The 27,115-nt window shown below is 39.8% G+C and overlaps 1 protein-coding gene across 9 annotated transcripts in view; it reads right to left on the reverse strand.

Annotated features, from left to right (window-relative positions):
* The window catches only part of DERA (deoxyribose-phosphate aldolase), a 358,282-nt gene that overhangs the window by 97,062 nt on the left and 234,105 nt on the right, over positions 1–27,115 (reverse strand). The window contains exon 15 of one of the 9 annotated variants that reach the window (XR_013830509.1): positions 24,785–25,085. The exons of the other annotated variants lie outside the window; for them this stretch is intronic. The gene's annotated coding sequence lies outside the window, so the exon portion shown is untranslated. Of the gene's footprint in view, positions 1–24,784; positions 25,086–27,115 lie in introns of those variants that run through there. 9 annotated transcript variants of the gene reach the window in all.

The raw sequence follows: 27,115 nt of genomic DNA on the forward strand, positions 1-27,115 counted from the left end.
AAATAGTTCAACTATTCATGTTCACATTATTTCAAAGATATGTATAGACTGCTGATATGCCCAGGATAGTACCTAATAATACAAAGGTGAGGAAGACACCCTCATGGAGCATACAGTCTAGGGAAGAATCAAGGGGTAGGTATCATCTAAACCCTGAAAGATGAGGATAATATAACCAAACAATGGGGGACACTTGGCAGCCTCCTCAAGTGATTGTGTAGATACAGGAAGTCCTTGGAGATCTAGAATTATTTTTAAGAGGTCTCATAGAAGGGGCCTCACGCTCTTCTCTCCACTCTCATCCCATGATTAGTTTCAAAGAGATGGAGAACAGAATAGAATTCTGGGATGATTTGGGGAATCCAAAAGAACTCAGTTCTTCTGGAAGTCTGGGAGACAGCATCTGCATACATTCAGTCAGCCAATCAACAAACATTCAGAGTGATCCTTGTTGTGTGCCAGGTGTATCTGTACAGGGCTTTTTGTTATTGTTTATAGCACTAAAGCAAGGCAGCAGCAGAGATGAATGGCTTCATGGGATGTCTGGGGCAGAGGGCCCAAGGTATCTGCAAGTCTCCAGCACCCCCTCTTCCCCAACTTTCAGGATGCAGAAGTTATAGCTCTGAAAGAAAGGAGAGAGAGAGAGAGCAAACAAGTGTCCCCAAATGCGCTTTGCGGTCATGATGAGGGGTCACATAAGCACAAAGCAGCGTGGAGAGAGCAATGGGAGAATTGTCTATCTCAGGAGAGACAAGTGCAGGACAGGTGAAGACCAAGGAGTAGGTACTGCCTCGCCACTATTGCTATGAGACTGTGCTATGAGCTTAGATTAATCCCAAGAAAAAGGAGAAACTATGACTTAATGGAGTTTAAACCAGAAATAGGGAAAATTCAGAACTGACTTAGATTGTGTTGTTTATAACCAGAGAGTAATAGTGTCTTTGAATGCATATTTAGTTGAATTATATAAAATAAAGCTTTATTTTCTACACAACCAAGACATTTGAAAACACTGCCACCTGTACACAAGCTGTGTGTGTGTGTGTGTGTGTGTGTGTGTGTGTGTGTTTACAAACATAGCCAAATGTACTTGAACGTTGGACCCTTCAGAATAGCCACCTTGGAAGGTTCTGTTTATGGTGTTGTCATTGTCCAACTCTTTCTTAAGCCTTCAGCATCATTTTATAAACCATACAAGAAAATCAATTCCATTAGTTTATATTTACTCTCCATGTTTGATTATCAATTGTAAGAGAAAGAAAGAGAAAAAAATGATCCACTTAAATCAAGGTTTTATTTACCAAACATGGTACTTGCAGGCTTCTGGCACCTTCCAAAATTCCACAGACATATGTTTATTAGCTCTCAGTATACTCAAAAATAAGTAATGGCAAAGATGTTTTGAGCAATGGCTATTGTATTGTAATACATGTACTATCAGGTGACTATTTCGAATGAAAAGATTCATTTGAATGTATTAGTATATTTGTGGAAAACAAGAACCAACCCAAAAATGCAGCCACGTTATTTTATTATTACTATTATTTGAAGTCTTCATTGAATTTGTTACAATTTTGCTTCTGTTTTATGTTTTGGTTTTTTGGCCGCAAGGCATGTGGGATCTTAGCTGCCCGACCGGGGATACAACCTGTACCCCCTGCATTGGAAGGCGAAATCTTAACCACTGGACCTCCAGGGAAGTCCCACAGCCACATTATTTTAAAGTCCTAGGTATTTAGGGCAGTGACGAAAATCTCAACTTTGACTGAACGGTCATTTCTCCAAAAATTGCATGTTCTCTGTCACTGTCTCAAGCTCCACATGCCATATACTTCTCCACACTTTAGAAAGGGCTTTCTCAAGAGGGCCATGGCATCAGTGCTGTCACACAAGAACAGAGGGGAGCTTGAAAGAGTCTGGGTCACACTTCCTCCACTGCCTCTCACACAGATATCTTTGCATTTTTACAAGCATTACTCGTAATCTCATTTTTCATTCCCATCTTGCAACTTTATGCCTTTCTTTTTTCTTATTTTATTTTTTGTAAATTTTTAATTTTATTTTACTTATTTTTTTATGCAGCAGGTTCTTATTAGTCATGCATTTTATACACATCAGTATATACATGTCAATCCAAATCTCCCAATTCATCACACCACCACCACACACACCCCGCCGCTTTCCCCCCTTGGTGTCCATAGTTTGTTCTCTACATCTATGTCTCTATTTCTGCCCTGCAAACCGGTTCATCTGTACCACTTTTCTAGGTTCTACATATATGTGTTAATATATGATATTTGTTTTTCCCTTTCTGACTTACTTCACTCTGCATGACAGTCTCTAGATCCATCCACGTCTCAACAAATGACTCAATTTCGTTCCTTTTTATGGCTGAGTAATATTCCATTGTATATATGTACCACTTCTTCTTTATCCATTCGTCTGTCAAAGGGCATTTAGGTTGCTTCCATGACCATGCTATTGTAAATAGTCCTGCAATGAACATTGGGGTGCATGTGTCTTTTTGAATTATGGTTTTCTCTGGGTATACGCCCAGTAGTGGGATTGCTGGATCATATGGTAATTCTATTTTTAGTTTTTTAAGGAACCTCCATACTGTTCTCCATAGTGGCTGTATCAATTTACATTCCCACCAACAGTGTAAGAGGGTTCCCTTTTCTCCACACCCTCTCCAGCACTTCTTGTTTGTAGATTTTCTGATGATGCCCACTCTAACTGGTATGAGGTGGTACCTCATTGTACTTTTGAGTTGCATTTCTCTAATAATTAGTGATGTTGAGCAGCTTTCCATGTGCTTCTTGGACATCTGCATGTCTTCTTTGGAGAAATGTCTATTTAGGTCTTCTGCCCATTTTTGGATTGGATTGGATTGTTTGTTTTTTTAATATTGAGCTGCATGAGCAGTTTATATATTTTGGAGATTAATCCTTTGTCCGTTGATTAATCTGCAAATATTTTCTCACACTCTGAGGGTTGTCTTTTCGACTTGTTTATGGTTTCCTTTGCTGTGCAAAAGCTTTGAAGTTTCATTAGGTCCCATTTGTTTATTTTTGTTTTTATTTCCATTATTCTAGGAGGTGGATCAAAATAGATCTTGCTGTGGTCATAGAATGTTCTGCCTATGTTTTCCTCTAACAGTTTTATAGTGTCCGGTCTTACATTTAAGTCTCTAATCCATTTTGAGTTTATTTTTGTGTATGGTGTCAGGGAGTGTTCTAATTTCATTCCTTTACATGTAGTTGTCCAGTTTTCCCAGCACCACTTATTGAAGAGACTGTCTTTTCTCCATTGTATATCCTTGCCTCATTTGTCATAGATTAGTTGACCATAGGTACGTGGGTTTATCCCTGGGCTTTCTATCTTGTTCCATTGATCTATGTTTCTGTTTTTGTGCCAACACAATATTGTCTTGATTACTGTAGCTTTGTAGTATAGTCTGAAGTCAGGGAGTCTGATTCCTCCAGCTCCATTTTTTTCCCTCCAGATTGCTTTGGTTATTCAGGGTCTTTTGTGTCTCCATACAAATTTTAAGATTTTTTGTTCCAGTTCCATAAAAAATGCCATTGGTAATTTGATAGGGATTGCATTGAATCTGTAGATTGCTTTGGGTAGTATAGTCATTTTCACAATATTGATTCTTCCAATCCAAGAACAAGGTATATCTCTCCATCTGTTGGTATCATCTTTAATTTCTTTCATCAGTGTCTTATAGATTTCTGTATACAGGTCTTTTGTCTCCCTACGTAGGTTTATTCCTAGGTATTTTATTCTTTTTGTTGCCATGGTAAATGGGAGAGTTTCCTTAATTTCTCTTTCAGATTTTTCATCATTAGTGTATAGGAGTGCAAGAGATTTCTGTGCATTAATTTTGTATCCTGCAACTTTACCAAATTCATTGATGAGCTCTAGTAGTTTTCTGGTGGCATTTTTAGGATTCTCTATGTATAGTATCATGTCACCTGCAAACAGTGACAGTTTTACTTCTTCTTTTCCAATTTGTATTCCTTTTATTTCTTTTTCTTCTCTGATTGCCATGGCTAGGACTTCCAAAACTATGTTGAATAATAGTGGTGAGAGTGGATATCCTTGTCTTGTTCCTGATCTTAGAGAAAATGCTTTCAGTTTTTCAGCATTGAGAATGATGTTGACTGTGTGTTTGTTGTATATGGCCTTTATTATGTTGAGGTAGGTTCCCTCTATGACCACTTTCTGGAGAGTTTTTATCATAAATTGGTGTTGAATTTTGTCAAAAGCTTTTTCTGCATCTATTGAGGTGAACATATGGTTTTTATTCTTCAGTTTGTTAATATGGTGTATCACATTGATTGATTTGCGTATATTGAAGAATCCTTGCATCCCTGGGATAAATCCCATTTGATCATGATGTATGATCCTTTTAATGTGTTGTTAAATTTTGTTTGCTAGTATTTTGTTGAGGATTTTTACATCTATATTCATCCGTGTTATTGGTCTGTAATTTTCTTTTTTTGTAGTATCTTTGTCTGGTTTTGGTATCAGGGTGATGGTGGCCCTGTAGAATGAGTTTGGGAGTGTTCATTCTTCTGCAGTTTTTTGGAAGAGTTTGAGAAGGATTGGTGTTAGCGCTTCTCTAAATGTTTGATAGAATTCACCTGTGAAGCCATCTGGTCCTGGACTTTTGTTTCTTGGAAGATTTTTAATCACAGTTTCAAGTTCATTATTTGTGATTGGTCTGTTCATATTTTCTATTTCTTCCTGGTTCAGTCGTGGAAGGTTATACCTAAGAATTTTCCATTTCTTCCAGGTTGTCCATTTTATTGGCATAGATTTGCCTGTAGTAGTCTCTTAGGATGCTTTGTATTTCTGCCGTGTCTGTTGTAACTTCACCTTTTTCATTTCTAATTTTATTGATTTGAGTCCTCCCCCTTTTTTTCTTGATGAGTCTGGCTAATGGTTTATCAATTTTGCTTATCTTCTCAAAGAACCAGCTTTCAGTTTTATTGATCTTTGCTACTGCTTTCTTTGTTTCTATTTCATTTATTTCTGCTCTGATCTTTATGATTTCTTTCCTTCTGCTAACTTTGGGTTTTGTTTGTTCTTCTTTCTCTAGTTACTTTAGGTGTAAGGTTAGATTGTTTATTTGAGATTTTTCTTGTTTCTTGAGGTAGGCTTGTATAGCTATAAACTTCCCGCTTAGAACTGCTTTTGCTGCATCCCATAGGTTTTGGATCATCATGTTTCCATTGTCATTTGTCTCTAGGTATTTTTTGATTTCCTCTTTGATTTCTTCAGTGATCTCTTGGTTATTTAGTAACATATGGTTTAGCCTCCATGTGTTTGTGATTTTTATGTTTTTTTCCCTGTAATTCATTTCTAATCTCATAGCATTGTGGTCAGAAAAGATGCTTGATTTCATTTCAATTTTCTTAAATTTACTGAGGCCTGATTTGTGACCCAAGATGTGATCTATCCTGGAGGATGTTCCGTGTGCACTTGATAAGAAAGTGTAATCTGCTGGTTTTGGATGGATTGTCCTATAAATATCAATTAAATCTATCTGGTCTGTTGTGTCATTTAGAGCTTCTGTTTCTTTATTAATTTTCATTATGGATGATCTGTCCATTGGTGTAAGTGAGGTGTTAAAGTCCCCCACTATTATTCTGTTACTGTCGATTTCCTCTTTCATAGCTGTTAGCAGTTGCCTTATGTATTGAGGTGCTCCTATGTTGGGTGCATATATATTTATAATTGTTATATCTTCTTCTTGGATTGATCCCTTGATCATTATGTAGTGTCCTTCCTTGTCTCTTGTAATGTTCTTTATTTTAAAGTCTATTTTATCTGATATGAGTGTTGCTTCTCCAGCTTTCTTTTGATTTCCATTTGCATGGAATATCTTTTTTCATCCCCTCACTTTCAGTCTGTATGTGTCCCTAAGTCTGAAGTGGGTCTCTCGTAGACAGCCTATATATGCATCTTGTTTTTGTATCCATTTAGCAAGCCTGTGTCTTTTGGTTGGAGCATTTAATCCACTCACGTTAAAGATAATTATTGATATGTATGTTCCTATAACCATTTTCTTAATTGTTTTGTGTTTGTTTTTGTAGGTCTTCTTCTTCTCTTGTGTTTCCCACTTTTTGTTGCATTTGTTGTAGAGCTGGTTTGGTGGTGCTGAACTCTCTTAGTTTTTGCTTGCCTGTAAAGCTTTTGATTTCTCCGTCGAATCTGAATGAGATCCTTGCGGGGTAGAGTAATCTTGATTGTAGGTTCTTCCTTTTCATCACTTTAAGTATATCATGCCACTCCCTTCTGGCTTGTAGAGTTTCTGCTGAGAAATCAGCTGTTAACCTTATGGGATTTCCCTTGTATGTTATTTGTCGTTTTTCCCTTGCTGCTTTCAATAATTTTTCTTTGTCTTTAATTTTTGCCAATTTGATTACTATGTGTCTCAGCATGTTTCTCCTTGGGTTTATCCTGTATGGGACTCTCTGCGCTTCCTGGACTTCGGTGGCTATTTCCTTTCCCATGTTAGGGAAGTGTTCAACTATAATCTCCTCAAATATTTTCTCTGGTCCTTTCTCTCTCTCTTCTCCTTCTGGGACCCCTATAATGCAAATGTTGTTGCGTTTAATGTTGTCCCAGAGGTCTCTTAGGCTGTCTTCATTTCTTTTCATTCTTTTTTCTTTATTCTGTTCCACAGCAGTGAATTCCACCATTCTGTCTTCCAGGTCACTTATCCATTCTTCTGCCTCAGTATTCTGCTATTCATTCCTTCTAGTGTAGTTTTCATATCAGTTATTGTATTGTTAATCTGTGTTTATTTGTTGTTTAATTCTTCTATGTCTTTGTTAAACATTTCTTGCATATTCTCGATCTTTGCCTCCTTTCTTTTTCCAAGGTCCTGGATCATCTTCACTATCATTATTCTGAATTCTTTTTCTGGAAGGTTGCCTATCTCCACTTCATTTAGTTGTTTTTCTGGGTTTTATCTTCATCTGGTACATAGCCCTCTGCCTTTCCATCTTGTCTATCTTTCTGTGAATGTGGTTTTTGTTCCACAGGAACAGGACTGTAGTTCTTCTTGCTTCTGCTGTCTGCCCTCTGGTGGATGAGGCTATCTCGTTATGCCTTTCTATTGATTTTAATTCTGCCGCTCAGAGACACCAATGAGAAATGCTGAGTACATTCAATAAATACAAATTATCCATCCACCCTGTATGTGATTCCTCTTTAGAAAATTGTGCAAATAAAATAGTGTTTTTCTGCTCCCTGTTCATTTTTGAGACCAGAGACTATTCCCTGAATTTGTAACGGCCTCCAGGGATAGGTAGAGGGTGTTCTAAATTTCAAATCTCAGTCCTGGTTCTGAAGCCCAATATTGCCTTAGAGAAGTTTCCTTCTGTAATTATTGATTACCTCTCACATACTGGAAATGAAGTCACATCTACAAAGATCCCAGTTTAGACTGTAGCATTTGTGAATTTTTCCTGAATGAAAAGTGCATTTATTTGCATTATTTCTATAAAAGAATTTGTTTACAAATGAGAAAACAGTTTTTTATCACATGTATTTTGCCAGTTTGAATTTAGTCAGGGGTCTTGATATATTGATGCATATTTCATTCAAACAATATTTTGCTTTAAAAAATTTGCAGCTGAGGCTTCCCTGGTGGTGCAGTGGTTAAGCATCCACCTGCCAGTGCAGGAGACACAGGTTCAATCCCTGGTCTGGGAAGATCCGACAAGCTGCGGAGGAACTAATCCCATGAGCCACAACTACTGAGCCCATGTGCTACAACTACTGAAGCCTGCGCACCTAGAGCCTGTGCTCTGCCACAAGAGAAGCCACCACAAAGAGAAGCCTGTGCACCACAACGAAGAGTAGCCCCCACTCGCCACAAAGAAAGTGCGGCTTTCTAGAGAATGCCTATGCACAGCAACAAAGACCCAACGCAGCCAAAAAAAAAATTTGTAATCAAAGATCACCTAGGAGGTGAATTTTTTATCACACAGGTGAGTCAATTCAGGGATCAAAATTATGCCCTTTATCTCTGTACTATGGATAATTGAAGTAAATACCATGGAGAAGGATGGAAAGAATTCTGATCTAGGCATAGGAGATGTGGGTCCTAGTATTTGCTCCCAAGCTCTGTGGTTTTAATTGGACTTCCTCAAGCTCCCTTTCTATTTTCTGTGAAAATGAAAGGGCTGATACCTGATCTCCACTGCCACTAATATTTTCAGGCTTCATGGACATAGTGTGAAGGTATATTTTCATAAGCATCTAGTTGTACTTCATGACAACTTTATCCGTCTCTCTTCCCTCATTTCCAAGTTTCTTAAGAGCATTAAAAATATTTTGTCGGGGCTTCCCTGGTGGCCCAATGGTTGAGAGTCTGCCTGCCAATGCAGGGCACGTGGGTTCGTTCCCCGGTACGGGAGGATCCCACATGCCGCGGAGGGGCTGGGCCCGTGAGCCATGGCCGCTGGGCCTGCGCGTCCGCAGCCTGTGCTCCGCAACGGGAGAGGCTGCAACAGTGAGAGGCCCATGTACCGAAAAAAAAAAAAAATTTGTCCATGGAGAGCAGAATACTGAGGAGCAGGACCTGAGAGGTTGCATTGGGAAGCCGTCTCAGACTCAAATCCTAAGTGACAAAAATAAAGCCAACCTAAATTACATAAAGAAACCAGAAGCTATGGGCTTATGCCATTGAAAAGTCTAGTTACAGACTGAATTGTATTAGGTCAAAATTCATAGGTTGAATCCATAACTGCCAGTATCTCAGAATGTGACTGTTTGGGAAATTGGGTCTTTAAAGAGGTAAGTAAGGTTAAATTAGGTCACCTGGGTGGGTCCTAATCCAATCTGACTGGTCTCATAAGAAGAGGAAATTTGGACACAAAAGAAAACACCCAGGGTACACATGCAAGGGGGCAGGACCGAATGAAGAGGCAGCAAGAGGGTGGCTGTCTGCAAGCCAGGGAGAGAGGCCTCAGAGGAAACCGACCTTGACAGCACCTTCATCTTGTATCTGTAGCCTCCAGAACTATGAGAAATTACATTTCTATAGTTTGAGCCCCCCAGTCTGGTGTTTTAATATAGTAGCCCTTGCAGGGGCCTGGTGAAAAATGAAAATGTGGTACCCTGGTTTAAAAAGCAGGAAAAAAGTGCCACTAAAGATACTAAAACATTAGGCTTTTTCCCCTTCTTCTTTCTTTGACTTCTGGTGATTTGTTTTTGGGGGTTTTGGGTTTTGATTGTTTTTGCTATTTTAGGTGATTCCGAGCAAAGAAAAATTAAAATGTTAAATTATTAGCATGAATTTTACCATTTATCTATTGTACAATGGCAGTTTCAAACGCAAATATAAGAACACTTAATTCACGTGCAGAATCACCCAAATGGCACAGTTCATCTTTCATGCCCTTTAGATGCATATGTAGACTATTGTTATCAGAAGAGTAGAAATGCTGCAGAAACTAACTCAACTGTTTTTACTTTACTTCTTGATACACACACATTCTACCGACACTCTCTTTCCTCTATGTATTTATTGATGAGTGTGGAAGGACAGAAAGGAAAAGGAACTGAAGGTTGTCCTTTCTTTCCTTTTCCTTCTATGTCATCATTTTCAGCATAAATGGTTGACTCATACAGGGAAGTAGCACTCAAAAAAGAGAGGATCTGCCAGGGTTCTTTGTTCGTTTGTGTTTCTTGCAATGCAGTTGTCTTCTTTCTGCATTTGAAGCAAGTTCTGATTCAAAGGGAAAGCATGGCTTCTCAGGAGTGTCAGCATCCCGCTTACCCTGCCAGAGACCTGACAGGCTCACCTTGTCCTCACTTGGAGTCTCAATGAACGTCCACACATGGTGGGGTTCACTGGAATTCTGTGTTTCTGGGTCATCGTGAATGCTCTGTGCAAACGGGATAGCAGGGAGTGGCAGACACACATTACCTGTACTACTCTGCTCACCTGCATGACCCATTGCCCCATTAGACTTCCTTTACAAAACGCAAGTTCAATAATAAAATGTTAAGATGTTTGAGAACAGCAACAGCTGAGCATTAATCGCAGCACAGGGCCCTTCTGAACACGAGACCCTGTGCAACCACATAGGACATACACCCATGAAACCAGTCCTGGTCCCCGGATATGATGTTATGGAAAGCTCATGATAGCATCCGAACTCAGTGTCTCTTTTTCTGTTATCTGTCTCTACTCGCCTCCATGTCAGCTTTTTTCTCAGCCAGGGTCTTATTTCATGGTTATCTGATGGCTGCAGAAAACAAGCTAGATAGAGTTCTTTCTCAAAAGTCCTAGCTATTGTCTCAGTACATCTCACAGATTCCAAAGGAGCAGGTGCCCATTTTTGAACCAAGCACTGTGACCACAGCAATATCCTTCTCCAGCTACCCAGGGCTCTATCTCATTGCCCATCTCTGAAGCTGGAGATGGAGATGACTTCCTAGGAATGAAGCACATGGACAGAACATCAGGAATAGAGTAGTCCTCAGAGGAAAACTGGGGTACAGTTTCCAAAAGTAGGGTAAATGGATTCCAGGAAGCAAAACTAAAATAAAAATCAGAGACCACTTCCACGATCTAGGATGTCAGAGTAGGAAGCTTAGTGCAATTAAGCGATGATTTTGGAGCTGGAAAGGTCACAGAACCTAGGTTGCTTACTTTTCTATTCCAAGCTAGGACCAGCAGGTAAGGTGTACAGCACACCTTATGCTGTTTTCCAAGGAGTTATGGTACGTGTACAAGTTCTGTTCCAGGAGAGTCTATTCGAATAATTCTTTTAGCGTTTTTCCTGCATTTTCCCATTATCATCCCAAATTTACCACCAAGGTATCCTGGATCCCCCAAAATCATTTGTATTCCTAACTTTTATATAAGAACTGCTTCCAAACACTGCAGCAGTACCCAGCACTGCAGCTATTTTAGTAGCTCTGTTCTGTTCAGACCTTCTCATGATATTTCACTTCCAACTGAGTGGGTTTTAAGACACCAGTTGTGGGGAGGGCGTGGTCAGAGGGAGGAGATTGGGGGCTGAGGGTGCTGTTAGAGGTAGAGGATGAAGAGTGAAAACAGGGTCACGCTTATACGCAGTTGTATAATTACACACTATGTTTGTGTGATTCCCCCTTGGACCTGTGATTGTTGGAGCTTCTGCCCTACTCAAAATCTCGCCCCGGGGGGCCTCGCAAATTCTCATGGAAGAGCCTTCTCCACCGCATATGGAGTAAGTACCCACTGCTGTGTCACACCTCTCCCCACACACATACTCCCTAAAGAGTCACTCAGGAGGATCTCACTGGCACAGCTGCAGCGTGTCCTCACAGTGAGGCCACCAACCATCAGCGTTCTGATTCCCAGTACTTCCAAGACCCCCAGGTGCCAACACTGCCAGATACCCTTGTCAGAGCCCCTAGGTATCTTGACAGCTCCTGACATTGTAACTCTGATAGAGGCTTTGGGATTCTATATGCTGAAGCCCTCAGTTTGCTGAAGCCACATTTTTTCCCCTGCCACAGGGTTTGCCCATTTTGTGCTCCACTCTGTCACAAAAATACCAAAGCAGTGTAGCCAGGCACTTTTAGGTCTTGTGGAGGTATTAGTGGAAACATCCAAACAGAAATAATGGACACCATTATGTATTCAAATTCAAAACCTTTCAAGGGTTTTGTTTCAGTAAGCTTGGGTACCTGGAACTCTCTTCTCCAAGAATTTCTTTCCTGGACAGAGAATACATAATGCTGACAGCTCCCTTGTGCAAATAGGCTCCTGGCGGGTGACCTCACTGTTTTGGTTTTGTCAAAAGCAGTGAATGTGTCCAGCTGTCTGGGGTGACAGCAGCTTAAACTCAAGCTTGGAACTCACTAGCAGTGAATTAATTCTGATGATGAATTTGGTCAGGATAAGGTCCAAGCTTGAGATCTTGTCCAGAATCGGGGAGTTTTGGAGGTAAAGCTTACAGAAATATTACTGTTTCTCATAGAAACTTCTGTGATAGAGAGTTGTTTGAAATTGAAGGCAGTGTTCTTGACACATTCAGAGACAGGTTTTATAGGAACTTAGCTCTGAATGGGAATTTTGATGTCATCTAGTACAGTTCCTTCTTTTTGGCATTTGAGGAAACTTTTTTTTTCAGCTAGTGAGTGACAAAGCTGGAACTCGAATCCAGATAATTCTTTGTTTTATTTCCTCGTGGAAAAAATCACAAGAACAACAGGGAAAAGATTATTGATACTTTTAAAGCTTTGGCGTCTGCCACATTTGTCCTGGATTATGGAAAATTGGCCCTCATGTAATCCAGACCACTTCTTATTCTGCACTCTAATGAGAAAGATTAGAGAGAAACTGTCAAAGTCCTGTGAACTTTGATTGGCATCTATTCCTGAGGTCTATATGACAAAGCCAAAGTCTTACATCTTATTTTCCATCTTATTTTCCATAGCAGGTACCCTGGCTCTTCCAGTTTTACAATGATTTTTTTTTCTCATCTGTGACTCACTTAAAGGAATGTTCTTGTCTAAATGATCTTCTCTCTCACACACCCACTCTATTTCCCCAGAAATTTAGGACATAACTCTAGAAAGCTAAGGAACTCACATCTCTTTAAATTTCACAGCTCTGATGTTGGCCTCACCTCCAAATGTGGTTCTCCAAAGGTACAGAAGAGTTTTCACAGAACAGAAAACAATAAAGGTTTAGGTAATTTTAATGATCGAGAAACTGAAGAAAAGTTAAGAGTCACACAAAGACACTCTAGGAACACAAATGGGACACAGGTGATCTTGTCCCCAGGCCACTAGACAGAACCTATATATTATTCAAAGAATAGGGCTTCCCTGGTGGCGCAGTGGTTGAGAGTCCGCCTGCCGATGCAGGGGATGCGGGTTCGTGCCCCGGTCTGGGAAGATCCCACATGCCGCAGAGCGGCTGGGCCCGTGAGCCATGGCCACTGAGCCTGCGCGTCCGGAGCCTGTGCTCCGCAACGGGAGACGCCACAGCAGTGAGAGGCCCGCATACCAAAAAAAAAAAAAAAAAAAGAAAAGCACTGTAGGGTATTTTGCAGCATCCCTGGCCTCTGCCCACTGGATGCCAGTATAACCCACTAGTTGTGACAACCAAATATATCTCAAGACATTGCCAAATGCCCCCAGAGAAGGGGGCAAAACTGCCCTTGATTGAAAACCACTCATCTAGGGGCACAGAAAGTGGGGTCAGGAAGAGGCCACAGGTAAGCTGGCTCTCAGAGGATGAGTGTTAACCTTTTTGGTGTCATAGTACTCTCACAGAATTCAGTGGGGAATTTTTTTACCTTATATCCATAAATACACTTAAGTACATATGGTCAAATTTTTACTTCAAAAACTCCCTCAAGTTGAAAAATTCATGCTCTAGGGCATTGATTCCTTTACAGCAACATTGGAATTTTTCATACAGGACTTTCCCAAGAAGCCAAGCAAAATGAAAATAAAAAGAAAATACTGAAAATGTAGAAGTTCAAAGACAGACAAGTTTTACAAGATAGAGATATCTTATCTTAAAATAACTGAAGTCTAGTCACAAAAGGCTTGGAACAATTTAAGGCCTCACAAGCTCTACATGTTTTCTTCTATTCTGAGCGACCTCATCCTATTGCTTTATTTTCCACCTTCACTTGTATCCCCTTTCCTTCCCAGACAAGCATGGAATTAGAAGTAAGAGTAGTAGTAGCTAACTTTTACCAATAACTTACTAAGGGCCAGGCATTTTCAGAGTACTTTTACTTGTATTTGCTCATGTCATCCTCACAACTCTATGGCATAAGTGGCATTATTATTCCCATTTTAGCGATGAGGAAACAGAGGCACTTAAAGATTAAGTAACTTTCCCCAAGCCACACAGCTAATAATTGGTAGAGCCAAAAGTCAACCTTAGGCTGGTCCCAGAGTCCATGCTCTTGGGCCCACTACCCTCCAAACTACGTGTGGTCCACAGTCCTAAGTGGACAATGGTAGTAGTTATCTAATGGTGAGAAAAGGTCTTCATACATTTCCCAGGATGTACTGCTGTGGCAGTCAATACTACAGACACCTGGCCAACTTCATTTCCTCTTTGTCCCCTTTTCCCCTTCAGTTTCTCTGCCTCTTAACACCTCTCTTCCCCTAAAAAGAAAGTAAAGCTTTGCTTCCTCACAGCATCCTGACTAGTTTCCAGTGAATTCAAATGATTCAGGTATCATTTACCATTGGTTCTCAAAGTCTGGCCCAAGAACCACCTGAGGATGAATCACCAATAGTACTTATTAAAATGGCAGATTCTTGGGTGCTACCATAGATCCATTGAATTGAAATCTCAATTAAAATGAAAATTGTGTTAGAGCACAAGACTGTGCTCTACGCAAGCTCCTTAGAGGATTCCGATACACACAAAGGCTGAGCTCCATTGTGGTTGGTTAGCTCAGCTAGTTAGAGCTAATTACACTGCAGTTCAATTCTCAGAAGAGCCAACTTTGCTTGGCAGTTTTACTCCTACCCTTTCCTTATTTATTTAGTGTTCTTCCAAAGTACAAACAGCTAGACAACATGGGCATGTGGGGAAACAGTCTGGATAGATAAAGTCAAGCTTATTATCAAAACTGGAAAACTAATTTCAAGGGCATTATTTTGATTCAAATTGAGCATTTTTTTTTCAACTGGCATTTCTGGAATGAGTAAAAATACCTAACTTATAATGAAGATACAGTATTAGTTTCCATAAAAGGAAAACATCAGTGGTACCCCAATTCTTGCTTAACTCATATCTGCGTCTTAGGTCCAGAGATCTTAAAGATAACACAACCTGTAATTTGCTGCATGCAGCATCTTGCATGGTCACAATGTGGGGGACTTTATTTTTACAAAATATGGCCTTCAGTGGGCTAGCTGAGGCCAATTGACAAGAGTTGTGCCTTGGCCACGGACCCTGATTAGATGACTTCTTCATCGACACAACTCCTGAACCATTAAAACTCTCAGCAGTTTAGAATCACTCTCAACCAAGACAAAGCTCATAAAAGCCTTTGAATCTTGGTCATTCACATCAGTGTCTCTGAACTAACTCCAATGACAGAAATACTACCTGATTTGTTTCTAAACTACAAAGGAGAAAGGTCGGGGCAGGGAGGGATAAATTAGGAGTTTGGGATTAACATATACACACTGCTATATATAAAATAGATAATCAACAAGGACCTACTGTATAGCACAGGGAACTCTACTCAATATTCTGTAATAACCTATTTGTGAAAAGACTCTGAAAAAGAATAGATACATGTATATGTATAACTGAATCACTTTGCTGTACACCTGAAACTAACACAACATTGTAAACCAACTATATCCCAATATAAAATAAAAATTAAATTTAAAAAATAAAATTAAAATAACTTCCTTACATATTAAAAAAATAAATACTAAAAATAAAATAAAATAAACTACATAGAAACATTGCTAATATTGTAGAGAATACATAACCAAAAAAAGGGGTCGGCTTCCTCCTTTGAGAAACACTACTTGCCCGGTATCAGTGCTTGGAAGTGCGCATGCGCCCTCTCCCAGTAGCTAAGCACCGGTATCGTTTTCCCAGCAGGAACGGTGTGCTGGGACTGCTCTTTAGTTACGTGCAAGTTTTATTGTTTTCCCTAAGCGAAAATAAAATAGTCTTGTGGTAGAATGGAATTAGAGACACGAGACTTCATTTGGGAGTTTGATGGAACCTATTCCGAGAGAATTCTCAGTTTTTCATATTCTCTGAATGTTTCAGACAGAGGTTCTAGAACCAAAGACGTAACTCCTATGGCACTTTGTCCTCCATTTGATTTCTACACAGCCATGGGGTTGATGGTGCAAAGTCACTTTTCCTCAACTTTGTACAGCAATCTGCGCTTCAGCTTCTCATGAGTAAAGAAACCCATTTCATTCGCATTCCCCTTCCCTCTATAAAATCCTAAGAATTAATTAAGTATCTGTAGCACTTTTCTTTTAAGAGGGCTCCACTTTCCAAGGCTTTTTTTTTTAGATGAAGCTTTCAGGAGCTGTGCCTGGTTCTCCGTCCCTGACAATTGCAAAGGGAGAGCTGATGTGGTTAAATAAATTTTCATGAACTCTGAGTAGACAATAAAAAATATTGTAAGTAAAACTAAATCCTTCTATTTTCCATTTTAACTAGACCAAAGATCTCTAGAAGATTTAAAATCTTTTTTAACTTTTAATTGCCTTCCAAATTCCTAATATATTTGACATGTATTCTCTAACCACTGTGCCCTCAGCTCTTTCATATATATATAATATCACTTAAGCTTCTCGACAAATCTGAGGACAGGACTATTACACCCATCTTACAAACAACAGCCTGAGGTTTAGTAAAACAAACCATATGTGTCCAATGTCACAGAGAAAGTAAGTAATAGAAATATGATTCAAATTCTGGTCTCCTAACTCTCAGTTCAATGTCAGGCCAGTTGTCCTACAGCTATTACCTGGTTTGGTACAACTGCTGAGAGTAAATGAGTGATCAAAATTCAGAGCTTCTGCCTTGTTAAAGAATCCCATATACTTTATATTCGTCACTCCATTGAGGAAGGTCTTCATATGTTTTGCAAGGTTGGCATGCTCCTATATTCTCACCCCTCCCAGCACATACTTGTTTCGCCTGCAGGAATTATAATAGCCGTATCCTCACACTTATTTCCTTTTTGGAGCTTTTTAGAAAAACTAGTCATTGGAGAGTATTACAGAAGTAAATATGCAATGACACAGAGTGACATGACCCCAAGAATTCCTTCCACTGACCTCAGTCACCTATTTCTAGCCCATCCTGCTGTTGCCAGGGGCAAGCGATACTGTTAAGCACACCAGAACTCTTGCAGGATCTTTCTAAAGGTTCTCTGCAAAATGCATTGTTTTTATAACTGCCAGTTAAGTGATGCCGCAGCTGCATTTGAGGAAGAGTGGGGACATCCAGTGGCCACGCTGGTTGTTAACAACTGAATTATCACTACAATGATATCTTATGATTTGATATAAACTCGTTAACTGCAAAAGCTCTTGAAAGATTTCTGTTTTCAACAATTTTAAATTACTGCAAAAGGGATATTTGGTAGCCTACAAACTTGTATTTAGAGTTCAATTGGCAAGTGCATCTCCCCAAATAATCTTATTTTCGGATACCTGGGTCATCATAGTTCACTGCTCAGAATTATCTAAAACATCAAACCAAAATACATGATGACATTAACTCTTCCCCAAAATATCTGAACATAATAGACACTTTGACTTGGTCCATTTACATGGATGACTCCGTCTGGCCTCAGGGTGTGCATAGTACATGAATACTGAACGGAGTCTTCCTTCCAGTACAAAGGAAATGAAAAAGTTTGAGGGGTCAAGAGGTCTCATCGACCAGTTAGTGCAATTCTGAAATCTTTCAGTGAGGAAAGAACATAGGTGTCTTTTAACCTCCCTAGAATAATATTATTGAAAGTTGGTGGTGTTCTGGTGTGAGATGAAAATTAGGCCAATAAAAAAAAAAAAGGCATATGATATTGTTCTCCTAGAATGCAGTTTAATTACTATGCTTTTTTTTTTTCTTCCCATCACATGTCAAATTTTAAAACCATTTAAAACTCAACATTCAGGGACTTCTCTGGTAGCGCAGTGGTTAAGAATCTGCCTGCCAATGCTGGGGACATGGGTTCGAGCCCTGGTCCAGGAAGATCCCACATGCCGCGGAGCAACTAAGCCCGTGCGCCACAACTACTGAGCCTGCGCTCTAGAGCCCGCGAGCCACAACTACTGAGCCCGTGTGCCACAACTACTGAAGCCCACGTGCCTAGAGCCTGTGCTCTGCAACAAGAGAAGCCACCGCAATGAGAAGCCCGCGCACCACAACAAAGAGTAGCCCCTGCCCGCCGCAACTAGAGGAAGCCCGTGCACAGCAAGGAAGACCCAACACAGCCAAAAATTTTTTTTTAATGTTTTTTTTAAAATCTGTTCCCCTTAAAAAAGAACTAAACATTCATATTCTTATCTGAATATGACAGTTAAAGGTAGAGGACGAGATAAGCAGATCAAGGACAAGGGAATTCCTAGCATGCAATATTTGGAACATACATTGTTCTATTTGCTTTGTGAACTGCTCCACTCAGGAGCAGCCAGACTCAAACAAGTTCTGAGTAGATGCGTCTAGCTTTGAGGCTTTATCAGACTTGGTCCATTCTCTTGCTTTCCACAACACTCATTGCAGCTCTTGACACGCTTGCCCTGTAGACCATTCTCCAACCTTCCTTACTTAACCTTTCCATCAACCATCAAAACTTAACCATGGGACTTCCCGGGTGGTGCAGTGGTTGAGAGTCCGCCTGCCGATGCAGAGGACGTGGGTTCATGCCCCTGTCCGGGAAGATCCCACATGCCACGAAGAGGCTGGGCCCGTGAGCCATGGCCACTGAGCCTGCGCGTCCGGAGCCTGTGCTCAGCAACGGGAGAGGCCACAACAGTGAGAGGCCCGCGTACCAAAAAAAAAAAAAAAAAAAAAAAAAAAACTTAGCCATGGAGAGGAGCTTCAAGATGGCAGAAGAGGAAGAAGTGGCGATCACCTTCCTCCCTACCAATACATCAGAAATACATCTACATGTGGAACAACTCCTACAGAACACCTACTGAACGCTGGCAGAAAAACTCAGACCTCCCAAAGGGCAAGAAACTCCCCCACGTACCTGGGTAGGGCAAAAGAAAAAAGAAAAAACAGAGACAAAAGAATAGGGATGGGACCTGCACCAGTGGGCGGGAGCTGTGAAGGAGGAAAGGTTTCCTAGGAAACCCCTTCGCGGGTGGAGACTGCGGGTGTCAGATTGGGGGAAGCTTCAGAGCCATGGAGGAGAGCGCAGCAATGGGGGTGCGAAGGGCAAAGCAGAGAGATTCCTGCACAGAGGATCAGTGCCGACCAGCACTCACCAGCCTTAGAGGCTCGTCTACTCACCCGCCAGGGAGGGCAGGGGCTGGGAGCTGAGGCTCCAGCTTCGGAGGTCGGATCCCAGGGAGAGGACTGGGGTTGGCTGCGTGAGCACAGCCTGAAGGGGGCTAGTGCGCCACGGCTAGCCAGGAGGGAGTCCGGGAAAAAGTCTGGAGCTGCCGAAGAGGCAAGAGACCATTGTTTCAGGGTGCGCGAGGAGAGGGGATTCAGAGCACCGGCTAAACGAGCTCCAGAGATGGGCATGAGATGCTAAGGCTGCTGCTGCAGCCACCAAGAAGCCTCTGTGCAAGCACAGGTCACTACCCACACCTCCTCTCCCAGGAGCTTGTGCAGCCCGCCACTGCCAGGGTCCCGGGATCCAGGGACAACTTCCCCGGGAGAACGCACAGCGTGCCTCAGGCTGGTGCAACGTCATGCTGGCCTCTGTCACTGCAGGCTCGCCCAGCATCCGTACCCCTCCCTCCCCCCCCGCCTGAGTGAGCCACAGCCCCCGAATCAGCTGCTCCTTTAACCCCGTCCTGTCTGAGCGAAGAACAGACGCCCTCAGGTGACCTACACAAAGAGGCCACTCCATATCCAAAGCTGAACCCCAGGAGTTGTGCAAACAAAGAAGAGAAAGGGAAATCTCTGCCAGCAGCCTCAGGAGCAGCGGATTAAATCTTCACAATCAATTTGATGCACCCTGCATCTGTGGAAAACCTGAATAGACAACGAATCATCCAAAATTGAGGCAGTGGACTTTGGGAGCAACGACATATAGCAGAATAACTGAGGCAGAAGAACAGATAAGTGACCTGGAAAAAAAATAGTGGAAATAACTACCGCAGAGCAGAAAAAAGAAAAAAGAATGAAAACAATTGGGGACAGTCTCAGAGACCTCTGGGACAACATTAAACACACCAACATTTGAATTATAGGGGTCCCAGAAGAAGAAGAGAAAAAGAAAGGGACTGAGAACATATTTGAAGAGATTATAGTTAAAAACTTCCCTAATATGGGAAAGGAAATAAGTCGAGGAAGCGCAGAGAGTTCCATACAGGATAAATCCAAGGAGAAATACGCCAAGACACATATTAATCAAACTATCAAAAATTAAATACAAAGAAAAAATATTAAAAGCAGCAAGGGAAAACAGCAAATAACATACAAGGGAATCCCCATAAGGTTAACAGCTGATCTTTCAGCAGAAACTCTGCAAGCCAGAAGGGAGTGGTTGGACATATTTAAAGTGATGAAAGGGAAAAACCTACAAACAAGATTACTCTACCCAGCAAGGATCTCATTCAGATTCAACAGAGAAATTAAAATCTTTACAGACAAGCAAAAGCTAACAGAATTCAGCACCACCAAACCAACTTTACAACAAATGCTAAAGGAACTTCTCTAGGCAGGAAACACAAGAGAAGGAAAAGACCTACAATAACAAACCCAAAACAATTAAGAAAATGGGAATAGGAACATACATATCGATAATTACCTTAAATGTAAATGGATTAAATGCTCCAACCAAAAGACATAGACTGGCTGAATGGATACAAAAACAAGACCCGTATATATGCTGTCTACAAGAGACCCACCTCAGACCTAGGGACACATACAGACTGAAATTGAGGGGATGGAAAAACATAATCCATGCAAATGGAAATCAAAAGAAAACTGGAGTAGCAATTCTCACATTAGACAAAATAGACATTAAAACAAAGACTATTACAAGAGACAAAGAAGGACACTACATAATGATCAAGGGATCAATCCAAGAACAAGGTATAACAATTGTAAATATTTATGCACCCAACACAGGAGCACCTCAATGCATAAGGCAAATGGTAACAGCAATAAAGGGGAAATCAACAGTAACACAATCATAGCAGGGGACTTTAATACCCCACTTTCACCAATGGACAGGTCACCCAAAATGAAAATAAATAAGGAAATGATAGCAAAGATCAGTAAAGCTAAAAGCTGGTTCTTTGAGAAGATAAACAAATTGATAAACCATTAGCCAGACTCGTCAAGAAAAAAGGGAGAAGACTCAAATTGACAGAATTAGAAATGAAAAAGGAGAAGTAACAACTGACACTGCAGAAATACAAAGGATCATGAGAGATTACTACAAGCAACTCTATGCCAAAAAAATGGACAACCTATAAGAAATGGACAAATTCTTAGAAAAGCACAACCTTCTGAGACTGAACCAGAAAAAAATAGAAAATATAAACAGACCAATCACAAGCACTGAAATTGAGACCTTGATTAAAAATCTTCCAACAAACCAAAGCCCGGGACCAGATGGCTTCACAGGCGAATTCTAACAAACAGTTAGAGAAGAGCTAACACCTATTCTTCTCAAACTCTTCCAAAATATAGTAGAGGGAGGAACACTCCCAAACTCATTCTATGAGGCCACCATCACCCTGATACCAAAACCAGACAAAGATGTCACAAAGAAAGAAAACTACAGGCCAATATCACTGATGAATATAGATGCAAAAATCCTCAACAAAATACTCGCAAACAGAATCCAACAACACATTAAAAGGATCATACACCATGATCAAGTGGGGTTTATTCCAGGAATGCAAGGATTCTTCAATATACGCAAATCAATCAATGTGATAAACCATATTAACAAATTGAAGGAGAAAAACCACATGATCATCTCAATCGATGCAGAGAGAGCTTTTGACAAAATTCAACACCCATTTATGATAAAAACCCTGCAGAAAGTAGGCATAGAGGGAACTTTCCTCAACATAATAAAGGCCATATATGACAAACCAGCAGCCAACATCATTCTCGATGGTGAAAAACTGAAACCATTTCCACACTAAGATCAGGAATAAGACAAGGTTGTCCAGTCTCACCACTATTATTCAACATAATTTTGGAAGTTTTAGCCACAGCAATAAGAGAAGAAAAAGAAATAAAAGGAATTCAAATCAGAAAAGAAGAAGTAAAGCGGTCACTGTTTGCAGATGACATGATACATACATAGAGAATCCTAAAGATGCTACCAGAAAACTACTAGGACTAATTAATGAATTTGGTAAAGTAGCAGGATACAAAATTAATGCACAGAAATCTCTTGCATTCCTATACACTAATGATGAAAAATCTGAAAGAGAAATTAAGGAAACACTCCCATTTACCATGGCAACAAAAAGAATAAAATACCTAGGAATAAACCTACCTAGGGAGACAAAGACCTGTATGCAGAAAAAGACACTGATGAAAGAAATTAAAGATGACACAAACAGATGGAGAGATATACCATGTTCTTGGACTGGAAGAATGAACATGGGAAAATGACTATAGTACCCAAAGAAATCTACAAATTCAATGCAATCCCTATCAAACTACCACTGGCATTTTTCACAGAACTAGAACAAAAAATTTCACTATTTGTATAGAAACACAGAAGACCCCGAATAGCCAAAGCAATCTTGAGAAAGAAAATAGGAGCTGGAGGAATCAGGCTCCCAGACTTCAGACTATACTACAAAGCTACAGTAATCAAGACAGTATGGTACTAGCACAAAAACAGAAAGATAGATCAATGGAACAGGATAGAAAGCCCAGAGATAAACCCACGCACATATGGTCACCTTATTTTTGATAAAGGAGGCAAGAATATACAATGGAGAAAAGACAGCCTCTTCAATAAGTGGTGCTGGGAAAACTGAACAGCTACATGTAAAAGAATGAAATTAGAACACTCCCTAACACCATACACAAAAATAAACTCAAAATGAATTAAAGACTTAAGTGTAAGGCCAGACACTGTAAAACTGTTAGAGGAAAACATAAGCAGAACACTCTATGACATAAATCACAGCAAGATCCGTTTTGACTCACCTCCTAGAGAATGGAAATAAAAACAAAAATAAACAAATGGGACCTAATGAGACTTAGAAGCTTTTGCACAGCAAAGGAAACCATAAACAAGACGAAAAGACAACCCTCAGAATGGGAGAAAATATTTGCATTTGAAGCAAAGGACAAAGGATTAATCTCCAAAATTTATAAGTAGCTCATGCAGCTCAATATCAAAAAAAACAAACAACGCAATCCAAAAGTGGGCAGAAGACCTAAATAGACATTTCTCCATAGAAGATATACAGATTGCCAACAAACACATGAAAGGATGCTCAACATCATTAATCACTAGAGAAATGCAAATCAAAACTACAATGAGATATCACCTCACACCAGTCAGAATGGCCATCATCAAAAAATCTACAAACAGTAAATGCTGGAGAGAGTGTGGAGAAAAGGGAACCCTCTTGCACTGTTGGTGGGAATGTAAATTGGTACAGTCACTATGGAGAACAGTATGGAGGTTCCTTAAAGAACTAAAAATAGAACTACCATACCACCCAGCAATCCCACTACTGGGAATATACCCTGAGAAAACCATAATTCAAAAAGAGTCACATACCACGGTGCTCATTGCAGCTCTATTTACAATAGCCAGGACATGGAAGCCACCTAAGTGTCCATCAACAGATGAATGGATAAAGAAGATGTGGCACATATATACAGTGGAATATTACTCAGCCATAAAAAGAAACGAAATTGAGTTATTTGTAGTGAGGTGGATGGACCTAGTGTCTGTCATACAGAGTGAAGTAAGTCAGAAAGAGAAAAACAAATACCGTATGCTAACACATACATATGGAATCTTAAAAAAAAAAAAAAGTTCACGAAGAACCTAGGGACAGGATGGGAATAAAGACGCAGACCTACTAGAGAATGGACTTGAGGACACGGGGAAGTGGAAGCATAAGCTGGGACAAAGTAAGAGAGTGGCATGGGCATATATACACTACCAAATATAAACCGATAGCTAGTGGGAAGTAGCCACATAGCACAGGGAGATCATCTATGTGCTGTGTGACCACCTAGAGGTGTGGGATAGGGAGTGTGGGAGGGAGGGAGATGCAAGAGGGAAGAGTTATGGGGATATATGTATATGTATAGCTGATTCACTTTGTTATGAAGCAGAAGCTAACATACCATTGTAAAGCAATTATACACCAAAAAAGGTGTTAAAAAACTACAGTAATCAAAATAGTATGGTACTGGCACCGAATCAGACACATAGAAAATAGAGCAGAATAGAGAGCTCAGAAATGAACCCACACTTGTATGGGCAATTAGTCTATGACAAAGAAGGTAAGAATAAACAATGGGGAAAACAGAGCTTCTTCAATTAATGGTGTTGAAAAACTGGACAGCTACATGGAAATGAATCAAACTGGACTACTCTCTCACACCGTGCACAAAATTAATTCAAAATGGTTTAAAGAATTAAACGTAAGACCTGAAACCATAAAACTTCTAGAAGAAAACATAGACAATAGCTTTTTGACATTGGTCTTGTTAATATATTTTTTGAATACTGTTCCTTAGGCAAGGGAAACAAAAGCAAAAAAAAAAAAAAAAAAACTTAACCATGGTACACAATCACAGGACCCTGCTCCCAGGGTGATGTTCCTAATCAAAAAGGAAATTGATGAACCTTTAAAAATTTAAGAGTAAAGGTCAGATGCTGGTTGGCAGTGTTACTGCTCCAAAAGAATTTTCTCCTAATAGAAGACAATGCCTTATCACATAAAAATAACTTGCAATATTGGAATTTCAGGCAGGTGTGTAACTGTCCATCTCAGAGTTTTATAGATCTTACCATGTAGACTCTCAGCTATAGATGAAGTCAATCCTAATTCTTAACCATTAAAAGTAATCAGAAGAAATGAAGACCTACATTCTCCTCATAAATCTCTAGATTTTTGCTTGACAACCAAAAACCGTACATTGCATACACTGCACCTAATCCTGCTGTAATTCGCATTCACCTTGAATGAAAAGCTCGTGTAGACATTTCATCCCTTAACGATTCTTCTAGAATATATTTCCTTTGTGAGGTTCATCGCTGTGTTGCAGTAACTCAGTGTTATACTGCAGGATTGCTTTGTAAAGACTGAGGACCAAGAGACCAGCGTTCCAGCTCCAACTCTCCTACTCATTAACCATCTGACTCCACATCAGTCAGTATACATTTCAAGCTCAGCTTTCTCATCTGTAAAATGAGTAAATTAGATGATCTCTAAGGTCTATCATTATAAAATATTCTCTCAATTAATTAACTGGAATTAATTTGTCCAGTATTATGACTATACAAAATCATGTGAGTAATATTCTGGTGTATATATATACCACATCTTCTTTATCCATTCATCTGTCGGTAGACATTTAGGTTGCTTCCATGTCTTGGCTATTGTAAATAGTGCTGCACTGAATATTGGGGTGCATGTATCTTTTCAAATTATAGTTTTCTTCAGAGATGTGATATATATATATATATATATATATAGAGAGAGAGAGAGAGAGAGAGAGAGAGAAAGAGACACATAATGGAATATTACTCAGTCATAAAACGAATGAAATAATGCCATTTGCAGCAACATGGATGGACCTAGAGATTATCATACTAAGTGAAGTAAGCCAGATAAAGACAAATATCATATGATATCGCTTATATGTGGACTCTAAAAAAAAAGAATACAAATGAAGTTATTTACAAAACAGAAATAGAACCACAGACATAGAAAACAAGTTTATGGTTACCAAAGGGGAAAGGGGTGAAGAGGAATAAATTAGGAGTTTGGGGTTAACATACACACACTACTATATATAAAATAGATAACCAACAACGACCAACTGTATAGCACAGGGAACTCTACTCCATATTTTGTAATAACCTATAAGGGAAAATAATCTGAAAAAGAATCTATATGTATATATAACTGAGTCACTTTGCTGTACACTAGAAACTAGCACAATGTTGTAAATCAACTATACTTCAATTTAAAAAAATTTTTTAAAGTCATCTGACATCATAAGGTCTTTGGAGAAGATGCTCTCCTTCTAAAAGAAAGAACCACACAAGTTCACTACCAGAAAGACCTTCCGTACTGAGGAAATTACATACCAACATTTAGGGTAGATGACGTGTGGCTCAGAAATGCCTCATGGCGTACCCTCCTCTAAATGCCCAAATTACTTTATTATTATACCTCCTGTCTTCCATGAGATACAGAAAATAGGAGAACAAAATAAGAACCCAGGAATCCTGCATCCTCACTTTCTGCTCTAAACAATAATTATAATGATTTCTGAAGATAGCAGAGAAAAATGAGCAGTAGTACTGCTCACGCCATGGTTCTCAACAGTTTGCCATAATATGCATTTGAAGATCTTTCTTCTTTCTTTCCTGCCAACGCAGGAATAGGAGGCAGAACAGCAATGAGGGATATCACAGGAATTTGCTTTCTCTGTCTTAAGAAGAGCCATTCCATTTCTTGCCTGAAGTTTAACTTGATTATGCATTCATTAAAGACGAGGGATGGCGATGATTAAACAAAAACATCTTTAAAATGCAGAGTTCATTTCAGCCCATTTGGTTTTGTTACACACAAATTGGATTTGCATTGCATCCTGCACAGCAGGTACTCCACTTGAAATCAAAGACAGATGCTTTTATGGGATTAAAAAGAAAACCTAGGAGGCGGGGGACAGGGTGAGAGATTGAGATATTTTGCATTTCAGTAATAATGGCTCCAAAATGAAATAGCGATCATATTGCTGCTTTATCCATATAAGTGTTTGGGCTATAATTAAAAGGAAACAAGGACCCCCATCATAACTTGAATCGTTGTCAAAGAAGAACATTTAATTTGCAGGGGGAAAAAATGATTTTTCCCATAAATGTCTAATAATACCTTAGCTTATTTGAAATTTAATCATAAGTGTCTTAGAATTAAACCATTTGAATTATTACTGAAACATTTCAAGTGGTAACATTAAATGCTTTGTTTGAAATTGGTCATTAATTCAAAAGTCTTCTGTAGCACTGCTGTGAGAGTTTAACTCCTTATCTGTAAACAGAAGTCCCTGGTCCTCACACTATATAATTACTCATCATACCTCTGCAACACTCACATCACCGGCTATTTACACTGGTACCTTTGGTTAAATTACTCTGGACAATATTTTATAATTGCTGTATCTACTGTTTTAAATTTTTATATATTTATCAGCGTATTGGAC

Source organism: Stenella coeruleoalba, assembly GCF_951394435.1.
Source record: "Stenella coeruleoalba genome assembly, chromosome: 11".
Lineage (NCBI taxonomy): Eukaryota > Metazoa > Chordata > Mammalia > Artiodactyla > Delphinidae > Stenella > Stenella coeruleoalba.